General features: G+C 47.9%; 1 protein-coding gene across 10 annotated transcripts in view; it reads left to right on the plus strand.

Annotated features, from left to right (window-relative positions):
- The first annotated feature begins 997 nt into the window (after window positions 1-997).
- Window positions 998-20,337, plus strand: part of Sgms1 (sphingomyelin synthase 1) — a 242,644-nt gene continuing 223,304 nt past the window's right edge. For 9 of the 10 annotated variants that reach the window (XM_040745527.1, XM_040745537.1, XM_040745514.1 and 6 more), the window contains exon 1: window positions 1,548-1,708. The gene's annotated coding sequence lies outside the window, so the exon portion shown is untranslated. Of the gene's footprint in view, window positions 1,118-1,547; window positions 1,709-20,337 lie in introns of those variants that run through there. The other variant, XM_040745509.1, reaches the window with a different exon arrangement.

Genomic DNA, 20,337 nt, shown 5'->3' on the forward strand with positions numbered 1-20,337 from the left:
CCAGTGTCACCGCAGCACGCGCGGGCGGACCCAGAAGGCCGGGTGCCGGGGAAGGCAGCTGTCTCTACCGCGCGATCCGGCTCCCCGTGCTGGGTTCCGCTGTGCGAGCAGGAGGGGATCTGCGGGCGACCCGCACCCCGTGGGGCCACTGGGCATGCGCAGTGCTCCGGCTCTGGTGCGGCGCTCTCCAGGTTTTCGCCGCAGCTCCGAGCGGCGACGGGAGGTGGGGCCCGGCCGGACTAGGCGGCCCGGTGCTCCGAAACCGCTAGGAGACCTCCGGGGCCTCCGAGCTGCCTGGCGCAGCGTGCTTTAGGAAGCCGGCAGTGCCCCGGTTTGGGGGGAAGATGGGAGTGTAAGGATTAGAGCTTTGGGAACTCTTCCGAAGAGTTTGAGGACCATCCATTTTAAATGATCAATCACGAGTCAGTCACAAGTGTCGCAGGTCTCGGGCCTGGTGGGGAAGGAAATCCCAGTGCATGCAGTTCGCAAACTGCTGTCCCCGATGGTGGTTTCTCGAAGGACGAGTTTGAGTCCCCAGCTCTCTGGCCGGCTCTAGGCGCACAAATCTCGGGCTGGTCCCTAATTGGGCTTCCGATCCCGGAGGATGAAACCCACCATCAGGGTCCTCCTCGTCGCTGGGGGAAGCGCCCGCCTCTCCAGTTCCCGTTGCTTGGAAAGAAAAAGAAAAGGACCCCCCCATCCCCTCCCCAGTACACCCCACTCGCCGTCCGGCGGGACTCTGCTGGGTCCCCGGTCGAGCGTCCACGGTCCCCGCCCCCCGGCCGCCGGGAACACCCGGAGGAGCGGACCGGCGTCGCGCGGGAAGCCGACCCGGCTCCGCCGCGGACTGGGCATGCTCGGCAGCCGGAGGCTCCAAGTCGGAAGCCTTCTCGCCAGCTCCGCAGCGGCCGGGGCAGCGGCGGCGGGCTGCCGGCTGGACAGGAGCGGGGGAGGGCTGGTCCGGGCGGGCTGCTCGTCCCGGGGAGCCTAGCACTCGGGCGGGAGAGCGCGATCGGTGCGGAGCCCGCACGCCGCCCTGCCCCGGATTTCGTTCCGCTGCGGGGAGCTCCGCGGCGCGTGGAAAAGAATCCCGGCGGCGGCGGCGACTCGCGCGCAAGTGAGTCGCGGGGCGGGGGCGGAGGGCCGGCCTCCGGGTCGCGGGAGGCTGGATCCGACCCGAGTCTCGCGGGCCCGGCCTGACCTCGGCGGGCGGCTGGCGGGCGGGCAGCCGGGGCGAGGGGGCGTGAGCGCAGCCCGCGCGGTATCGCGCGCGTCCCCGGCGGGCGGTCGCCCCGCGGCCGCTCGTGGGGGTGGGCGCGGGGGAGCGCTCTGGCGGCCGCGATCCCGGCTCCGAGGGGGCGGGCCGCCGGCGGGGCTCCCCCGCCAACTTGGGCGGGGAGGAAGGCGGAGGCGTCAGTGGGCACCTTTCCCGAGGTGCTGCGTGCGGGCTGGAAGGCTGCCTGGTGTCACATTGGGGCGAGCGGACTGTGGCGGGGCCCGAGAGCCCAGAGCCGAGGACCTTTCGAGCGACAGCCAGCCGGAGGTCCCGCGGTGTTCAGGGGTGGACCCCCAAATCGCAGCCCCACCCCCACAGCCCGGGTGGCGGAGTGACAGTTGGTACCCCAGGTCTGATCGCAGCCGGCTAGGCGCCCGCGGCATTGGGATTCCCTTCAGCACGGCCCCTCGATGACCCCCAGCGACATAACAGGTGGGACCCCCTTCCCGGAGCAGCGAGCCCCTCCTCCCCAGGCGGCGTAACAGCCCCCGGCTGGCGACTGCTCTGAGACCCCGCGTGTCCCCGCCGCGTGGGGGTGTTAAAGAGGCAGGCCTGCCGGGGCGTCAGCGTAGCTCTGCTCGCGGCTCGCCCAGAGAATGAGGGGTCTGCGTGATCGTAGGCGACTTGTCAAGGGCACGTCAGCGGCAGCAGTTGATGCCTCTGCCCGAGTCTTAACACACCCTCCGGGGCTATCTTCCTTCAGTGGTCCCGGTGCCCGGGTCCAGCTAACGGATTCATCCTGGCGCGTTCTGTTTAACGCTTGCTCCCTTTTGACTGTCTCGAGTAACAGTCGGGGTGAAGGATGCTGTGGACCTGGGGAGCTGAGAGAATCCGGCCAGGTGCTTCTTGGATGTTTCATTTCACCTTCAGACAGGACAGAGTTCAGCGGTGCACACACTTACAGAAAGACAGAAGGCTGTTTCTGACTGGAAGTTTATTTGCTGTGTTCTGAGGCCTGCCTCCTGTCATAGCTCTGCTTGGCTATTTGGTTGTGGAAATGCTGAATGCCTGTCATACTTGTGTTGTCAACTCCCCAAGCCTTCTGGCACTGGAGGCTGAACATCAGCAGGGACTGGGGGAGCAGAAAGGAGTGAGATTGATGAGTGAGACTGATCCTGGTGGAAGCTGCCTTGGGATTGGGAGGCAGTTTGGGTCTGTGAGGCAGGGGAGAGGGTGTTCGGGTGTTTCGTTGGTCAGTGTTAGGTGTCCAAGGAAAAAGCCAGGTGGGGTTGGGTGACCATGTGGTCAGTTTTTTTTTCTTTCTCTTTTTTTTTTTTTTCTTTTAAAGGGAAACCCAAGGGATGTTTGGTGATTCAGCAGGTGGCAGGTTTCCAGCTCTGAAGCCTTGCATTGGTCGAGCAAGCAAACTGCAGAGCCCATGCTCGCTGGGGAAACCTCCAGGAGCAGGCTTCTAAGGAGAGCCAAGACTCTTTTCTTGTCTGGCTTCCTGTTTCCTTCCGGATGCCCTGGTCCTTTGGGTTTCCTTAATGCTCCTCTTTAACTACAGAGCATACTTTAAAGTCTCTCCACCACAGACCTGCCGGGTAGCAGGAGGTGGCCAACACTACCATGCAGTTTAGGTAGTTATTCTACAGAGAGCCTTCTTCTGTTTCTGTTTCAGAGACCAGACATTTTTATTGTTAGTAGATAGACATTCTTCTGCCACTTGTCACTGACTTCAACTATCAGGGAACTTAAAAAAAACCAAACTACTAATTCAAGATATTAAGTTATTAAAGGCACACATTTGTTTAAAGTATCTTACTCATTGGAGAGCACTAGTGTCTTGCATAATGTCTGACCTGTGTGTAGTACTCAGTAATGCTTATTCATATTTGAAAACATTTTCCACAACAGAAGAGCACTCGTATTTACCACATCCAACAGTTTTTTAATAAAGAATGCACAACAATGTCTATGAGTGGTATGTATTGGGCACTTAAAGACATTAGTGTTTTCCCAAGATGCACTTGCCTTGTGTTGACCATAAACATCAGTTTTATGTCAAGAACTCAATACTTGTTCATATTTTCATTTTCAACTTGTGGCAGGTACTTCTCTTGAGCTAGAATAAGAGGTGTTCTTTCCAGGATAGCTCATTAAAAATGTGAAGGAGGATTCCATGCTAGGAGCCATCAGCTGTTTTTAACTAAAATGTGCTCCTGGCATTTCCTGCAAAGCACTTCGGGAAAACTGTAGATTCCCTAACTTTTTGTTTTCCAGTGATAAGCTCTGCTCAGGTGCTGAGAAAACATGGTGGCCAGTGTTGTTTTGTGGAGAGAGGACAGATTGTCGGTGACATGTCTTTGTCTGTTTGGGATGGTACCACTTTTTTTTTTTTTTTAGAACTTTCTTGGTCATAACTTTTCATCAGGAATATAAATGCGAGGGGGGGAGGGAGAGAGGATATAAATGCTACTTTCTTGTTCCCTACTACATCCCAAGAGCTGTGCCGCCAAGTTTGTCCCCTTAATTAGGGGACCCAATTTAAACATATAGTTTGGATGAGCTCACTTTGGTGTGAGGACAGGGAATGGAGGCTGAGGAAGAGGCCCTGTGGGCAGGAAGATGGTTTGCTTTTGTGGCTGTGGCTGTAACTTCTGGTTTCAGTCAAACCAAATTGAATGGCTGGTGAACAGGTGTGGCTCGGGGCCTGCTAGCATGCTCTGTCCCCCTCTGAGTCTTGTCTCAACATACAGACACGCCACACACAGATGCAGACATGAAAATATTGACACACACACACACACACAGAGAGAGAGAGAGAGAGAGAGAGAGAGAGAGAGAGATTGGTTCACAGATAGAGACACACAGGCAGAGAAGGGAGACAGATAGCATGCTGACACATGCCCCCTTTGCCAAAAGCCAAGAACCTCAGTTTCTTTCTTCAATATATCAAAGGGAAAACTAGGCTTCAACAGAATGCTGAATTCTGGAGGTTTGAATTGCCTTGTGCTTATATTTGAGAAAGAATTCTTTCTGCTCTCAGTGGTCAGCTAGATACAAAGCTACCGTGACTTCAAGTGAAGCGGCTATTTTAGGTCAATGCAGGTGAGTGAGAACTTAGCACTTAGGTGACTTTTTTTTGCCTCTTAGACATGATCAGTTCTTGGCATCAGGTCCTCCCATTGTACAAAGCCCTTGCCTGTTGTATTGTCATCTCTGTTCCTCTTCATTTCCCCTTGCTGCCAGAGCAGTCTTCTCTCAGGCATTGGATGAGAGTTTTTGTGGGGCGGTTGTATGGATATCTGTTAAGCTGTGTTACTTGATTTGTTGTCTTCCGTTAAGTGGTGCTGGGGCTGTGGATCAGTTGTAGAGTACTTGCTTAAGCATGCCCTGTCCGGGGTTCTATCTGGAGTACTGCAAAAGGAAAGCCCTTCAAATTACCCAAAAACATTTACCTTGGAAAGGCTCCAACGTCTCATGAGAGTTGACAGAATTTCTTCTAGTTTTTTTTTAATTAGGTAGTTTTGTGCGAGTGCGTGCTTAGCTTGTATGTATGTATTCATACATACACATGCACTGTCTTTGTTAGGGTTTCTATTGCTCTGAAGAGGCACCATGACCACGGCAACTGTTTATAGAGGAAACATTGAATTGGGTGGCTTACAGTTTCAGAGGTTTAGTCCATTATCATCATGGTGGGACATGGTGGCATTCAGGCAGACATGGTGCTGGAGAAGGAGCTACATCTGGATCCCACAGGCAACAGGAAGTGAAATGTCTCACTAGGTATAGATTGAGCATAGGAGACCCCAAAGCCCACTCCCACAGTGACACACTTCTTCCAACATGGCCACACCTCCTAATAGTGCCATTTCCTATGAGCTTATGGGGGCCACTTCCATCGAGACTACCACATATACTCATATGCTTCTATGTATGTGTGTGTGCACACTTGCTAGTGATAGATGCTTTACTAACTCATTTCCATCCTGTGATCACAGGCAAAACCAGATGAAATGCTGACTGCATTCTCTTACTGATCTCTGAAAGGCTCTCTGGGGTAGTGGTTTTGGAAGCATGCTCCCTACTGGTGATGCAGATTTTAGACCATCTGAATCAGAAACCCTGGGCTCAGAAGTTACTAATCTGCGCTTTAATTGCCTAACCTGGAGATTCTGACCTCTAGGGAACGTTTGAGAACCACTGCTGTAGGGTCCAACATCCAGGACCTTGCTCTGGGAAGCTGAGAAATCAGCACGCACTGAATTGCTTTCTGAGCTGCTGAGCTGCTGTACACTTCCAAGCTGGTTTCAGGATGCTACCCTACATTCTTGTTAGTGTTGGACATTAACCAGCTCTATAATTTACCAGTGTTTTGTGACTAGATAATGAGCTCTTGTTGTTTTACTGTGAATTTATATGGTTCTTAATGAATTGGTGGTGTCTCTTATATTGTTTAGTGGTATACAGTTTCTTGGAGCAACTGCCCATTTTATCTCCTGTTCCTCCCTTCTTACTCTCCTTTCCCTCCCTCACATTTGTGTTTCTTTCCCTCCTTTTTTGTTTTGTGAGATGGTTTTCCTAAACCATCGATTAAACAATGCACTCTCTCATAATTTTGATTGTATATCATGTTTCCACATACACATGAGATCTTGCCAATTTATCAAGAGTTGCAGTTTATGTAGATAAATCAATTTAAAATGCGTACTTTGCTTTTGACAATGTAGCTATATTGAAAGGGCCACAGTGAAGACACTGAAAATTTCTGTCACCCCCAAACTTTCCTTGGGCCCATTTTGTAGTCAGGCCCTTACTGTTATACCCATACTTGTGTGATCACAACAGCTTGCATTTCTAGAATCTTATATTAATAATCTATACTATATGGTACTTTATCATTTCTGGTTCCTTTCACTAAACATACTGGTTCGTAATTTTTGAAAATAATTGTGGTACAGTATTTGAGCTGTGTCACAATACATAGAACATAAACCTTCCAGGCGATCATTTTTGTGCAACTCAGTAGTGCGATGTCCCTGTTGGGCAAACTTCAACACAATCCTTCTCCAGAATATTGTCGTCACCCCAAATCAGACCCTGTGCAGCCTACTAATTTTGAGATGCCTCACAGGTTCTGGTATTTTGTTTTTAGTTCTCTTCCAGTCTTCTGCTGTTATGCCAAGCCCTTATTTCTTCAAAGAGATTTTGCATCATGTTTGATATGGTGGTTGGGGCCCTCTTGTTTTTAGACGTTGGCTCGATTTTTGCTCTTCCTTATACATTTTGGAATGCTTTTTAAAGTCTCAATAAAGACTAGGAGACATGATGGGTATTGCTTGGGTTACGGTTTCAAGGAGAGAATTGGCTAATTTCTATTTTGATACTAAATTTTATCATGGTCATTATCATCCCACTTTTAAAAAATTACCTTTAAATGAAGTTTACATTTTCTCTGTTATGGTAGCCTTTTTCCTCATTATTGGTGCTGGGACTTGAATTCAGGGCTGTACACGTGCCAAACACACGCTGTTCTACTGAGTTACACTGCCAGCCAGTGGGCAGTTTTTAGGTCGTATGTTTGGGCGCATTTTAAGTTTGGATGTTGTATTATTAACTGCTGTTTTTCTGTTGTGACCAGACACCCAAGAGAAGCAGACATAATTGCGTTCATGGTCCCTAAGCATTCAGTCTGTGGTTGCTTGGCCTCATGGAGGTAGCATGTGTAAGAGACTCTCACCATGGCAGGTAACACAGAGCTACCAGGGGGGGTTCAGGGACAAGATACCCCCAAGACTGCTTGGTGGCCTACTTTTTCCAGCTGTGGTCAGTCAGCCAAAGTTTTCAAAAGCTTCCACCAGCTGGGAACCAAGCCTTCACACTCATACCTGTGGCAGACATTACACTTTAAAGTAAGGTTGTTCCTACCTTATGGGCATAGACAGAGGAAGGGCTTGGGGAGCAGGTCTTTAACAGTCTCTTCATTTGTTCCAGCTTGAGTGACATTGGTGAGTTTTTCCTTCTCTCCATTTCATTGCCCCAAACTCCTCCTTCCTCAAGCCTGGACAAGCGCACCTGCTCTGTGAGACTCCGGACTGACAGACTTCTCTGAGTGCAGATCTGGAAACAGAACTGTTGCTCCCGGAGTACTGATGTCATAGCCCATCCAACACTAACTACCTTTTAAATCGTGAATTTCAGACTTTCACCTGCTTCTAAGGATTTATGACAAAGCAGTGTCAGGAGAGCAGAGTGGAGGAGCCGGCCAATTAGTGTGCAGCGCTGCAGATCTACATAGGGGAGCCTGGGCCTCTGCCTCCTTCCCAGAAAGAACGGATACTTCCAAGGAATTTTACAGCTGAGTGGGGAGGAATATACAAGCAATATACAAGAAACAATTAGAGGAGCCTTTGTGGCAGATGGTATATAATTAGGGTTAAGTGCTGCAGTGCCAGGGGAATTATGGGAAGAGAGGAATCGGCTCTTGGAGTTTTCATTTGACTTGTGTGACATTCAGGCAGGGAGGAGAGAAGAGGAAGGTGAAAGCCAGTGTAATTAACATTTCTGTTGGGGACCCCGAGGACCTGTTGTTGAGCCTCATGGTAATGGATGTTGCATCTGGATTCTAAAAAATATTAATATTTCTATATTTTCTTATTTATTGTGTGTATATGTGTTTGCATATTTGTACACACATGTCTTGCAGTGCATGTATGGAGGTGGGGAGACAGTTTGCAGAATTCGGTTCTCAATTCCTGGGAAATGAGCTCATACTGTGAGGCTTAGTGGCAAGTGCCTGCTGAACCATCCTGCCAACCCATGTGTCTGGGTTCTGATGTCTTCAAATCAGGGTTCTGATAAGTAGTGATAGGTGGCTGGTGTGTGTGTAGGTAACTACTAGTAGCTCTCCGTGTTCTAGAATGGTGGGTCAGAGCGTTGACCATGGAGCTGGAGTGCTTGGGTTTGCCTTTCGGCCTCACCGTGTAAGGGCTGTACCCTGGACAGCTTATGTGGAGCAGCTGTGCCTCAGGCCCTGTGTTCTTGAGTGGCATAAGAATAGCAACCACCGGGCTGGAGGGATGGCTCAGCCGTTAAAGGCTAGGCTCACAACCAAAAATATAAGAATAGCAGCCACCTTTCAGGGTTGGTGAGTAGCTGTGAGAAAGACGTAAGCTAACATTTGTAAGGCACTGAGTATCTGTTACAAAGTGTGTCCCTTAGCTCTCTGTCACTGTGGCAAAATACCGGAGAATGGGATATGTCTCAGTGTTTTTGTCCCCCACCCCTTTTCTTCTCCTGAGATAGCTGGCCTCAAACTGAAGTCCTCTTGCCTTAGTCTTCCAGAGCTAGGATTCCAGGCAACCCCTCTCCCCTGCGACAATTACCTTTTAAGGAACAAAGATTCATTTTGGCTCATGGGCTCATGGTTTCGGGTCATGGTCTTTTGGCTTGAGGAGAGACTATGCATCATGGTAGTCTCTCTGGGATCTTGCTGTCACCCCTCTTGAATTTCCTGGTCTTTGTGATCGCTGTAGAGCTAAGAGTGTAATATAGAGGATGGGCAGAGTTTATTACTAATTTTTATGACTGTGTTTATTGCACAATAAAGAAGGTAGGCAGGGCCAAACAGGCTGACTCTGTGAGAGTGTCAGTGAGCCAGAGGACCACTGTGGGTCACATGCTAGGCATGTTTTACTCTCACTAGAGCATCTGGAATTGGCAGGGTTTCCTTAGGGGTGCTCTCCTGTCCAGCTGACTGACAGGCCCATTTGCATTGAGTTTTACCGGGAGGGTGCAGTGGTGGGTCCTTATTCTTTATCAGAAAGCTTCAGGGCTAGAGAGTAATCTTATCAAGTTTGGGACTTCTGGGACTAGGTTTACTTGACTTTCTGGGAAGTTTAGGGTGTGACCTCTCCTTCCAAGGTCAGAGATGTAATTCAAGTTTCCTTCCTTTAGCGTCATTTAAGAAGCTTGCAGCTCTATTACCTTCTTGTGCCTGTATTGATCATGAGGGGGAGGATCCAGTCCTGATATCCATCAAATCTACTGATTTCTGGCTACCTAACAGTGGGAATTCAAGTGGAGAAAGCTGTTCACCTCCCAGCAGCCAGAATGGGCGAGAGGGCGGGAAAGCCTACGGTCCTCAGATCCCCTCGCAGGGCATCCCTTCCATGACCTGACTCCATTCTACTGGGCCACAGCTCTTAAAAGATCTCTCGAAAATCCCCCCACCACCCCCCAAAAAAATATCACCACTTTCCAGTAGCAATCGTAGTCTGGGACCAAACCTTCAAGCATGAGCATTTAGGGGATCCAAGCTGTAGTAGCAATTTAGAACCGTGTAAATATCTGCCGTTCTTTCCACTTGGGTTGATATTCCCACAGCCTTCCTCTGTTTCTTTGGAGATGTGTGAGGCTTGGTGCACCTGAGTTGGTTGGCTTTTGTCCAGAACTATCTGGTGGGAGGCTGTATGGTCCAGTAGTGTGGGTGTGGGCTTTCTGCATGTTGTTGGATGTGCAAGGCATGGTAAGGTTGTACACGGAACACGTAAGTGCCTGAGACATGGCTGAGCCAGGTGTAGTGTCTGTTTTTCTCAGTGTCTTCCCTCAGAGCTCTGGAATGGAGTGGGTAGAAAGAAAAGACAATGGTGAACACACAGGAAGCAAGTCTCATTTGTTATTTTTCTGGTTCTGTTTAGACCTTTTGGCAGAACTACAGTAATCACAGGGATTCGTGGAGGGTTAATCACAAACCAACCGGTGTCTGCCATGACCCAATGGTGTGGATGTTACCATTCCTTTTTTGGAGACAGGAAAGTGAGGCATGGCCCTGAGAACATAGGAGGAGGAATGTCCTGAAGGACTTCATGTTTGGAACTCTTGGCTAAAACAGTGGGTGCTGTTGGTGAGGAGCCAGCCTAATTATGTCGGGTTGTGATACGCAGGTTAGGCTAAGCTGGGTGTTCCCATGACCGTGCGACCTTGGGTGTTCCTCTATCTGAGCTAGTAGTGGGCCTCAGGTTTCAGTTTGCATCAGTTTTACCACCAAGCCTGCTTGCTGGGCCCAGCCCAGAGTTTCTGAGGCAGTTAGCTTGGGGGCAGGAGGCAGCCAGTATGTCCTCCGTTCCCAGGTGCTGCTGCCGTTGATCTGGGGACATGCTTTGGGAACTACCACCCAAAGCCGTTGTAGCAGCAGCCTGGGACCAGTTGCTTCTACCTCACTAGAAGGTGTCCATTTAGGATGGCAAAGCAGTGCCCTGCTCAACACTGTGGCATGGCTAAGAGCAGCGGCAAACTGGGGTGTCAGCCACACCTGATGACGTAAGATTCCTCAGAGCATGAGGTGCCACCCAGCAGCCTGGCTTAGGAAGATGGCATCATTTGTTTCCTGTCCCCACTTTGCACATGCCCAGATCAGGGGGTGCCTTCGGTCTACCATTTAGCCCCAGGGGAAAAGGAAGCACCGATAACGAAAGATCCCTAGCTTGGCAGTGGAGATATAGAAGGTAGTCCCGTCTACTGACTTCACTGTGGTGGCAACATGTAGAGCTTGGCGCCTCTCCGAGAGAGCAGGTAAGAGGGCTACCACGTGGGCAAGCTGGTACTAATGAATCCTCAAGCAACCTAAACAACTGCAGTTATCAGAGCGGGTTTCCCTGTGCGAGCGAGGTTACAGCTAAAACCGGAAGGAGCATCCCCTAGCCTAGAAAAGCTTTTGTGATGAGACATGTCCTCAGATAGTGTCATCACCACACAGTGAGGACAGGTCACAGCTGAGCACCAGGCCCCCTGGGACAGTGGTCCCCTGCTGCATCTTCTCTGCACTGGCACAGTGTGCTGCGGAGAGCTGATGGCAGAAGACAGCCGCTTGCTGTGGGCGGAGCATAAGTGGCCCTGGGGGCGGGGCGTCCAGGAAGGTGGGACCAACCTAGTAGTGGTCTTTGGCAAGAAGAACTGGTGACCAGCACTGTGCTCCTAAGCCACCTGGAGAGTCACAGGAGCATTGCCGGTTTGCCTTTAAAGATGCAGCCAGACCAGTCCTTAAGATGTAAACTTGGGAAAGATGACTGACTTGCTTGTCAGTTTGGGCCTTAGTGCTGAATTCCGCTTTCAGTGGCTGCTTTTTCTTCTCTTATTCCCGCCTCCTCCTCCTGAAGTGTCCTTACAAATGAAGGCAGGCTGAGCCTGTGTGCCAGCCAAGTGGCTGGGGAACCTTGGGCCTCTGCTCATGTGTTTGGAAGGGACAATCTGGAACAGCCGACTGCTGGCTAGCTAGTCCCCCAGATCATAGCTCCCTCCTGTGCTTGCCACATGCCTGAACAATGCAGCCCATGTATTTACATTGGCAGCTGTTTGCTGTCCCTTTGAAAGTGAAACTGTTTATTTGAGCACTGTTTTCTGTGGCCCTGTTTGGCTTTATTCATGCCCAAGCCACTTGATAGAAACAGCAGTTAGAGGTCGATTTTCCAGCTGTGGAAGGCTTACATTTTGTAAGAGAGTTATAAAAGGCCTCTGTAGGGAACACCTATGGCTGTCAGCCAAAGCCAGCTGCGCAGGTCACCTGAGAAGAAGGAGGGCAGGTAAGGGAGTGATGACAGATGTTCCTGGCTGCTGGGTCACACTTCAGACATTTGTGAGAGAGGTGGGACCACGAGAGACCTCTGGGTAACAGGAACTGAGCTAGCACGGACACAAGCTTCTGGTTGTGAAAGCTGGCAGGGAGGGACATCAAGAGCAGTGGGTGTGGGCTTGCACCCTTTTGGGCTATCCTCACGTCAAGTGAAATATTAGCCACTACGGTACAAGTGTTGTGCGAAGACCCTTAGACATGCCCACGGGGTGTATTCTGGCATCCTATAATTGTAAAGGTGGCTGGGGATGTTGCAGCGGACGGTGATGTTATGATTCTATGTTAGAGCACTGGGCGGTGGTGGCGCACGCCTTTAGTCCCAGCACTCGGGAAGCAGAGGCAGGCAGATCTCTGAGTTCGAGACCAGCCTGGTCTACAAGAGCTAGTTCCGGAACAGCCTCTAAAGCTACACAGATAAACACTGTCTCAAAAAACCAAAAAGAAAAAAGAAAAGAAAGATTCTATGTTAGAGGAAGGTGTGCTGTTCCTTTCCTCTCAGGGGTGGTGTCCTGATCATTCAGTGGTCCAGAGATACTTGGAGTGAGACCCAGTGCTGTTGGACTGGGTGGCCCCTCTTTCTCTGTCCTCGGCTCTCTGACCATGTTACCCCTTCCCTGTGATTTTACCATTGCTCGTCTTTGTGGTCAGTTCACCTTTGCCACCCTGCAGTCTCCCGCATACACAGCAAGGCACCAGGTGAAGGTCCCGGATCTTTAGCCAAGTCTTGGTGGATGGCCTAAGTGTCCGACACTTTAAACTTCAGTGTATAGGTGTGGACAGAACAAAGCCTGGGTCACATAGAGTTTTCTGAGTTATGGGTAACGGGTTCCTAGTTGCTTCCTAGGAAGCAAAGGAGGCACATTAGGAGGTCAAGAGGCTACTCCTTTTGCAGGGAACAGGTTTGCCAACTATTCACAAGACCTGAAATTTGACATTTGTTTTCGTGCATAGAGACACCTGAGTTACTTTGGAAGACCCTCTAAAATTACCAGCTGGGGGATGGGCAGTAGTCCAAGTTTCCATGTGGCCCTCAACCTCACTGATTCCCCTCTGATCGTAGTAACAGAAACCAGACTGTCAGAGCATTCAGGACTTCTGCAAGCTGCAAAAGTGTAGTTACCATTTGTTAGGTGGTCCTGTCAGCTCCCAGGTCTATGGCTGAACTCCTGGAAGGATCAACAGTGAGTTGTGCCCTTTTGTGTGTACTTAGGTGTGTGTTTTTAGGGGCATAATAGCTGGAGCACTCATTGACTTCACCACGAAGATGTCTGAAGGCCAACTGTCAAGACATTGGGTGAAAAGTGAAAATCTTACCCCTGAGAACTTGACCTTAGGGCACTTCCTATTTTTTAGAGGGACTATTTGCAAGAGATTACCCAAGAGGAAGCAGGTGGGCATGTTGAGAAACTCATAGGTGATACACACAGGACTTGTGTTTCTGTTTTATGCATGGCACAGGCTCAGAGGAAGTTGGAGCAAAGAGGCTTAGTGGGCACAGGGAAGGGGTGCCATGTTACACTGTTGTCCGGTCTCCAAGGCAAGAAGAGGGGCTGAGCTGCTGGGGAGAGGGGCTGATGGGAGCTGGTGCTAATTCTCAGCTTGCTGTGTCCCCTGGATTTTAGCCTGGTGAGGACAGTTTGTGACTTTGTCATAACTGTCCAACTCCAGAAAGTTCATGATTGAACTTTCAGATGAGGCTTTTCGGGGCAGCTTTTAAGAGTAATAGCATAGATACACACTCTCTGATCCAGCCATTCTGCCTTGAGGGTTTAATTTAAAGAACAGTCAAGATCAGTCTTCATGCCAGACCTCTTGATCAGGGAAGCAAAGTTGGAAACCTGGTATCCAACTGTAGGAGTTGGTTAAATAATTATTGTGTCTATCCACATAACAGGCTAGCAGCAACCCTTAAAAATACACCTATGAGAATAAAAGTGTTTTGAAAACATTGTTAGATACACAATGTACATACTGTTTTTGTGAAAAAACTAAACTCAATACTGCATTGGCTGGCTGTCTTTGCAAGCCAGTAATGAGGCGATTGTACTTAGGCATGGCTCCTGCTCTTAGGGAGCTGCAGTCTTCGAGGGAGTCAGGCCCCACTGAGTTGGTGACTGTTTTCTGCAGAAGAGCAGCAATGATTTCCTTAACAGCGTCTGTGGCCTGTGCCCCGCTTTAGGTGTGTTTGTGTGGCTGGATGTCAGTGACTCTGAAGTGGCCGAGGTGTTACTTGTGTTATAGGTGAGTGCTTCTGTTGCCTCCTCCTTCCAGCCCTCACCGGGCTCTGAGTGCAGGGTGTCTCAGTCTTAGCACTGGACTGACACCCAAGTCTTTGTGAATGGTGACCCTGGAGCCATAGAGCTTGTGCTGAGGACAGAGGGTGGCTGCTTAGTGACTGACAGCTTAGCCCACCTCCTCTCCCCTACCCCATCATTTTCCATCCCCATTTACATAGCATAGTAGACATAGTAGTTACACCCTTGTCACCTGTAATGAATGACTCTTGCTGCTGCATTTTTGTATATGGATCCCTGCATCCCACCCCCACCCCCTATAAATATTTAATGTGCACCACATGTTAACTCAGTATGGACGGTGACATGCACAGAGGGACAACCCAGGCAGAGTTCAGTCCCGGTAAGCGGAACTCATTTGTGGTAGAAACCACTGAACCTTCACGTGCATGCATTTTTATGGTTTTAGGACTTAGATCCTGGTGGAGTTCGGTGCTCTAGTGTTGGATCTTAATGTCATAGCAGATATGATCAATGTAGGGGAGTGTGACAATGGATGGAGGCTGAATTTGAGCTGGAGTGGGGACGGGAGAGCAAGGCTTTTCTTTCTTTCTTTGGACCAGTGTACAAACTGAGAGTTTTTGTCTCCAAGCCACTAAAGTTTTGTGAAGTAAATGACTTTGTTCCCTCTTAGAAACTTCTGGGTGGTTAGGATACTGTTTTGTTTTAGTCCCCCCTCACCCCAGCTTTGTCCTCCTCTAGAGGAGAAGGTGTCTGGATCATTTCAGACACGGAATGGGATAATGGATTCCCAGATAGCAGAACTGCTTCCTGACTTTGCATCTCCATCTCAGCTTTCACAGCCTGTGGCTAACCTCAGCATCTACCCTGAGAGAGATGACTGAGAATCCTCACAGCAACACGTGGGGGAATGTCGCTCTCATGTGTCCACAGTTGGTCACATTTCTTGCACGTACGTGTTGCTTATGAGCGAGCTCTTTAGAATTGTCATAGGGCGTGCTGCTTGCTGTTACCAGCACAGTGCTAGTTTTCTTATATTCAACCAGACTTAAGACATCCAGTAACAGCTAGCTACCCTGCCTTTGAACATCACATATAAATATGTACAGAATCTCTGCTTGAAGTCATGTTTGTGGTTGGCTGGAGGAGTTTTATTTAATTTTTTTTCTCCTGTAGTGTATGTCTGGAATGCCCTCCAACGTTGGAAAGTGTCTTTGGATATCACCGTACATGCTTCTGTGCTCAATCTCGGTCACAGTGCCCATGGCCTGCTGATGCTGTGGCCTTTGCCATTGCGGTTACTGCTAACATTAGGAGAGAACTTTCTGCTTTTTGCTTCCCAGACTAAGACTGAAGATCAAATTGGCCAAGTATGAGATGGAAGTCAAGTTTGAGGCCAGCCTGGGCTACACTGCCGGACCCTGCCTCAAAATCAAAGCATAATAAGAAAGAATTTGTTTACATGGTTTCAAAATACAATAGTTCTAAGATGTGACTGAAATTATTCTAAGTATTTTTCCTTTGAAAACCACAAATATTTTTTAGTTTCAAAACCGAAGTAAAATATGCAGGTATAAAATTTAGCGTTTTAGTTCTTTTAAGAATATATAATCTAGGGCATTAAATAGTTTATACTCGTATAGCCATCACCATCGTCATCTACAGAGCCTTATATCACCTGAAGCTGCAGGTCTGTGCTCAGTAAATGGTTTCCACTCTTTTCCCATAGCCTGTGTCTATAAATTTGACCATCCTATGCACTCATGAATGTATTACATAGAATTTCCCTTTTTTATCCAACTTGTTTTACTTAGCAACATCTTTTCAAGGTTAATATATATTGTAGCATGTATTTGGATTTTCCTTTTTAAAGGCTAAATAGTATTTCATGACATATATATACATATACATATATATCACATTTAAATGAACATGGGTGAATGTGCTATGAACATTGGCTACATAAATGTTGGTTTGAACCAATCTTTCAGTAGGCCTTAAAAAGTTCTAAGATAGCCGGGCGGTGGTGGCGCACGCCTTTAATCCCAGCACTCGGGAGGCAGAGGCAGGCGGATCTCTGTGAGTTCGAGGCCGGGCTGGACCGATAGCCTCCAAAACAATACAGAGAAACCCTGTCTCGTAAATCCCCCCCCCAAAAGTGCTAAGATATTGGCTTCTTAGTAATCAGTCACTTTGCCCAATTTGGTTACAGGCATCAGAACTCCCAAACCCTTTGAACAGTTTTAGTTGACGGCCTCCGTGTCGGCTGAGGTCAAGAGAGCAACTTTCCATTCTGAGGAATACTCTCCCCAGCACACTTGGCAGCAGCTTCGAGCCAGGCCAGTCAGTGTTCTTGGAAGTCAGCCTGGTCTTATCTTTTGCTTTGATAGCTCTTGCCTGTCAGTACCTTGAGAGGAGAAATCTGGCCATAGCGTTTGCTTCCTCAATCCAGTCCCAGGTGGTTCAGCTCTCAGCAAACCCTTCGCGGGGCTGCGGATAGGAGCTGCAGTGTTATGTGCATTTTGTGTGGGGGCAGCGGCTCTGGGATCTTTGCTGAGGACAACAACGAGACTGGACTGATGTTCTGGGCGACGCGCTGTGTTTGGACAGCAAGCATCTTGATTTTTGCGGGTGGATTAAGGAAGTCCAGGAATGCCCGAGTCCGAGATAGACGGAAAAAAAAAACCTACAGATTTTTATTTGTATTTTTCTCCAAATCTCTGCAGTAAGGGAGCCTGGCTGGAGACCCTAGAGCCTCCCCTCTGTGGGCCGTCTAGTGGTTTGGTCATGGTCTACCTTTCTGTGGTTGTAGAAAGACTTTTGTGGACTTACAGGAAACTGAGATGAACTTCGTGTTTTGTAGGGAAAGTATGATACCTTTTTCTTTTATAGACCTGATAATAGTCATATGTGGCTGTCATGAAGTGTATTTGTTTATGCTGCCTACGTGTTTTTCTGTTTATATTTTCTGAAGGCACATGAGTGCTCTGAAAGGGGAGAAAGTGCATTCTACTTACTGGCAGCTCTGTGGAAACTTTATAGTAAAGGTCTGTTTTCATGCTGTATGATTTATGTGCATGTGGATTTGTTTTATTTTCAGTATTTATTTTATGTGGGCGTGTGTGCACACGGAGATCAGAGGACAGCTTGCCAGAATTGGTTTTCTTCTACCATGTAGGTTCTGGCGATCCATCTCAGGTAATGAGGCTTTTCAGGAAGTGCGTTTACCTGCTGTACCACGTCATTCATTATAGTTAATTAATTAGGTGCCAGGAATGGAATCCAGGGCCTCAGGCATGTCAGGCTATGCCCTGGAGTTGCCCTCCTGTCCTTGACACTAGTTTTGGTCCCACCATCCCGAGAGCCTCATTCTTGCTCCTTGACTGTCATGCGCATCCTTACATTTCCTTCTCTCCTCTGGGTGTGTGAGTCTCAGCATTTCTGGCTGTCTTATCTTCATTACTATAGCCCTGTTTTAGGCCCTCCATCTGGTGACTGCCTGAGTTGTACCTGTAAATGTTTCCTATAGCCCTGACATGTGCAGGCTGCAGGCTGGAATGTGGCCCACAGTGGCACATATAGGCTCATGTGGGTAGACCAGTCTTCTTTCTTTTGGTTGGGGATTGGCAGGAGCATGAAAATCTAATTGATAAAGACACTGCTTTGGTAATGTCCTTTAATATGCGTGCGTGCGTGTGTTTGTGTGTGTGTGTGTGTGTGTGTGTGTGTGTGTGTGTACGTGAGAAGCCAACCTTGGGTGCTGTTTCTTAAGAGCAGTCCATGTTGCTTTTGAGATAGGGCATCTGACTGGCCTGGTGCTGTCCATGTAGGTTGGGTGTGTTCCCTGCCCTGATAATGTGGTTTTTGAGTAAAAAATGTCCTTACTGTCTAGGATGTATAACTAAATCAGTTTAGCTTTTAAGCTTAAGACTCTGTAGGAGGGAATCATGAGAAAAGCGCAGAGCTTTTTGTTTTGTGCCGAAGCCTCTATTTTGGGAATAAACTCTGCAGGTCAGAAATATTGATGTGAACATTAAATCCAATTCTTTCCATGTTCTTGTTCTATATTTTATTTCCAGAATAGTTAATGCAACACCTACTGGGATAAACAGTAGCGTGCATTTCAAGCTTTATGCTAGTCTTAATTTTTAGAAAATTGGTAAATAATAACATTTCAATGTGCTCACCCTTGTCTTGCTTCTTTGTCTACAAGTCTTCCAAGTAAATAGCACTAGAGAGCTACTATAAGAATTTTCTCTATATATTCTTTGGGGGGGAGTTTGAACATACAGTTTAGTGGTAGAGCACTTCCCTGTCACACACAGGGCCCTCACTTTGATTGTCAGCACCACACACACACACACACACAAAACAAAAAACAAAACAAAACAAAAAACAACCAAACAAATACAAAAAGCAAAAAAACAAAACAAAACAAAAAAGCAAAATAAAGCAAAAGTGCTTCATCTGGGTATGATTTCACACACTTGTAATCCCAGCACTTGGGAGGCTGAGGCAGGAGGATGACACAAGTTTGAGGTCATCCTGGGCTACCTAGTAAGACTGGATGCAGTTCATCGAAACAAGCCAAAATGAAAGAGAACTCTTATTTTTCATTTTCTCATACTTGGTTGCTGTTCATACCTTTAATAGCCTTTTAACTGTTATGGGTGTCAAATTTAAAGGAAGAATTCTGGAGCACTTGTCAATCACATGCAAGTCCCCAGGTGCCATCTCTAGCATTGCTAAGGAAAAACAAGCAAATCCTGAAAACAGCACCTGTTTCTTGACTACGGTGTTTCTGACTTCATTTCTTTACCCTCTAAATGGTCCCTCCCCTTCCTTCTCCCAGGGCTTTGTGCATGCCAGGCATTCTTTCTACTCTTTATCTACAGTTTCCCCGTCCCTCAGTTTTGTGTTTTGGTTTTTGTCTTGAGTTAACATTTGGAAGAGCTATCCTTGATTTTACATATCTCAAGACTTAATTTCCTTGATTTTTGTTTTTAGTTTACAGAGCTGCCTGCTTGAGATTTCATTCTTGATGAGGCTCAGTCATTTGCAGAGCTCAGAAGTAGATGAGAACCAAGGTAGAGAAATGTCAGACAGTGGGAGGAATGTGTTATGGTGTAATGAAAGCAAAACCAAGGCTTCGACTCTCGTCAGAGATGGGATTGGATGGCAGCCCTGTCAGTCACCAGCAATGGATGCTTAGCAACGTCTGCGGATGATAGGCAAATGACTTGAGTTTTTGAACATTAATGGCATCAGTAAAGGGGATGACAGTACTGACCTGCAGGTTTATTATGGACTCATGTTTGCAGACCCCCAGTGCATCATGCACGTTGAAGATTGCTGAGGCAAAAGTGCTGGAGAATGTAGTTACACTTCTGTTATTGTTCCAGAGGATGTGGGGCTGGAGATGAGGACTTTTTAGCTTGATTGGGGATATCTTCTTCTTTTACAGAACACTTATTTTTAGTTATGTATACATGTGTGTTTGTGTGTGATTACATAAGTGTGAGTGCAGGTGCACTTGAGGCCAGGGGTGCCTACTATCCTGGAGCTGGAGTTACAGGCAGTTGTGAGCTGCCAGGTGTGGGTGCTGGGAAGTGCGATCGGGCCCTTTGCAGGGGCAGTTCATGATCTTAATTAATCCTAATCTCTCCAGCCCATGAGGACCTCTTCTTGTTATTCAGCTGAATTCTGTTGGCTGGACTTGGCAGTTTCTATTTTTTCACCCTTTCTGATTGCTTTCTCAGCTACAGAGCATTATGCTAAAAAATAGATTACAGTAAAAATTTCTCATCCAGAGTTCTTGGAAACGAATTAGCTTGGCAAGCTACTTTCCCCCAGACAGCAGAGGCTTTACCTTTAATGTTTTCTCACTAAAAACTATTTTTCATCTTTAAAATATTTTAAATGTTCAGAAAAATAGGGCAAAATGCATTAAACAAACATCCAACCCCAGTTTTATCAAATGTGGATATTTTGATGTGTTTATATACTTATATATTTATAGTGTGTGTATAGTGTATATAATACATTTTCACAAGAGTGTAAGTTGAGAGACTCGTGGTTTAAATGAAAATAGCCTCCCTAGGCTCATATGTTTGAGTATTTGGTTCCTGGTTGGTGGAAGAGTTTGGGAAGGATTAGGAGGTGTGGCCTTGTTGGTGGAGGTGGACTTTGAGATTTCCAAAGACTCATACCATTTTGAGTGAGCTCTCTCT

The sequence above is a fragment of the Mesocricetus auratus genome, unplaced genomic scaffold (assembly GCF_017639785.1).
Source record: "Mesocricetus auratus isolate SY011 unplaced genomic scaffold, BCM_Maur_2.0 Super-Scaffold_4256, whole genome shotgun sequence".
In the NCBI taxonomy this organism is placed as follows: Eukaryota; Metazoa; Chordata; class Mammalia; order Rodentia; family Cricetidae; genus Mesocricetus; species Mesocricetus auratus.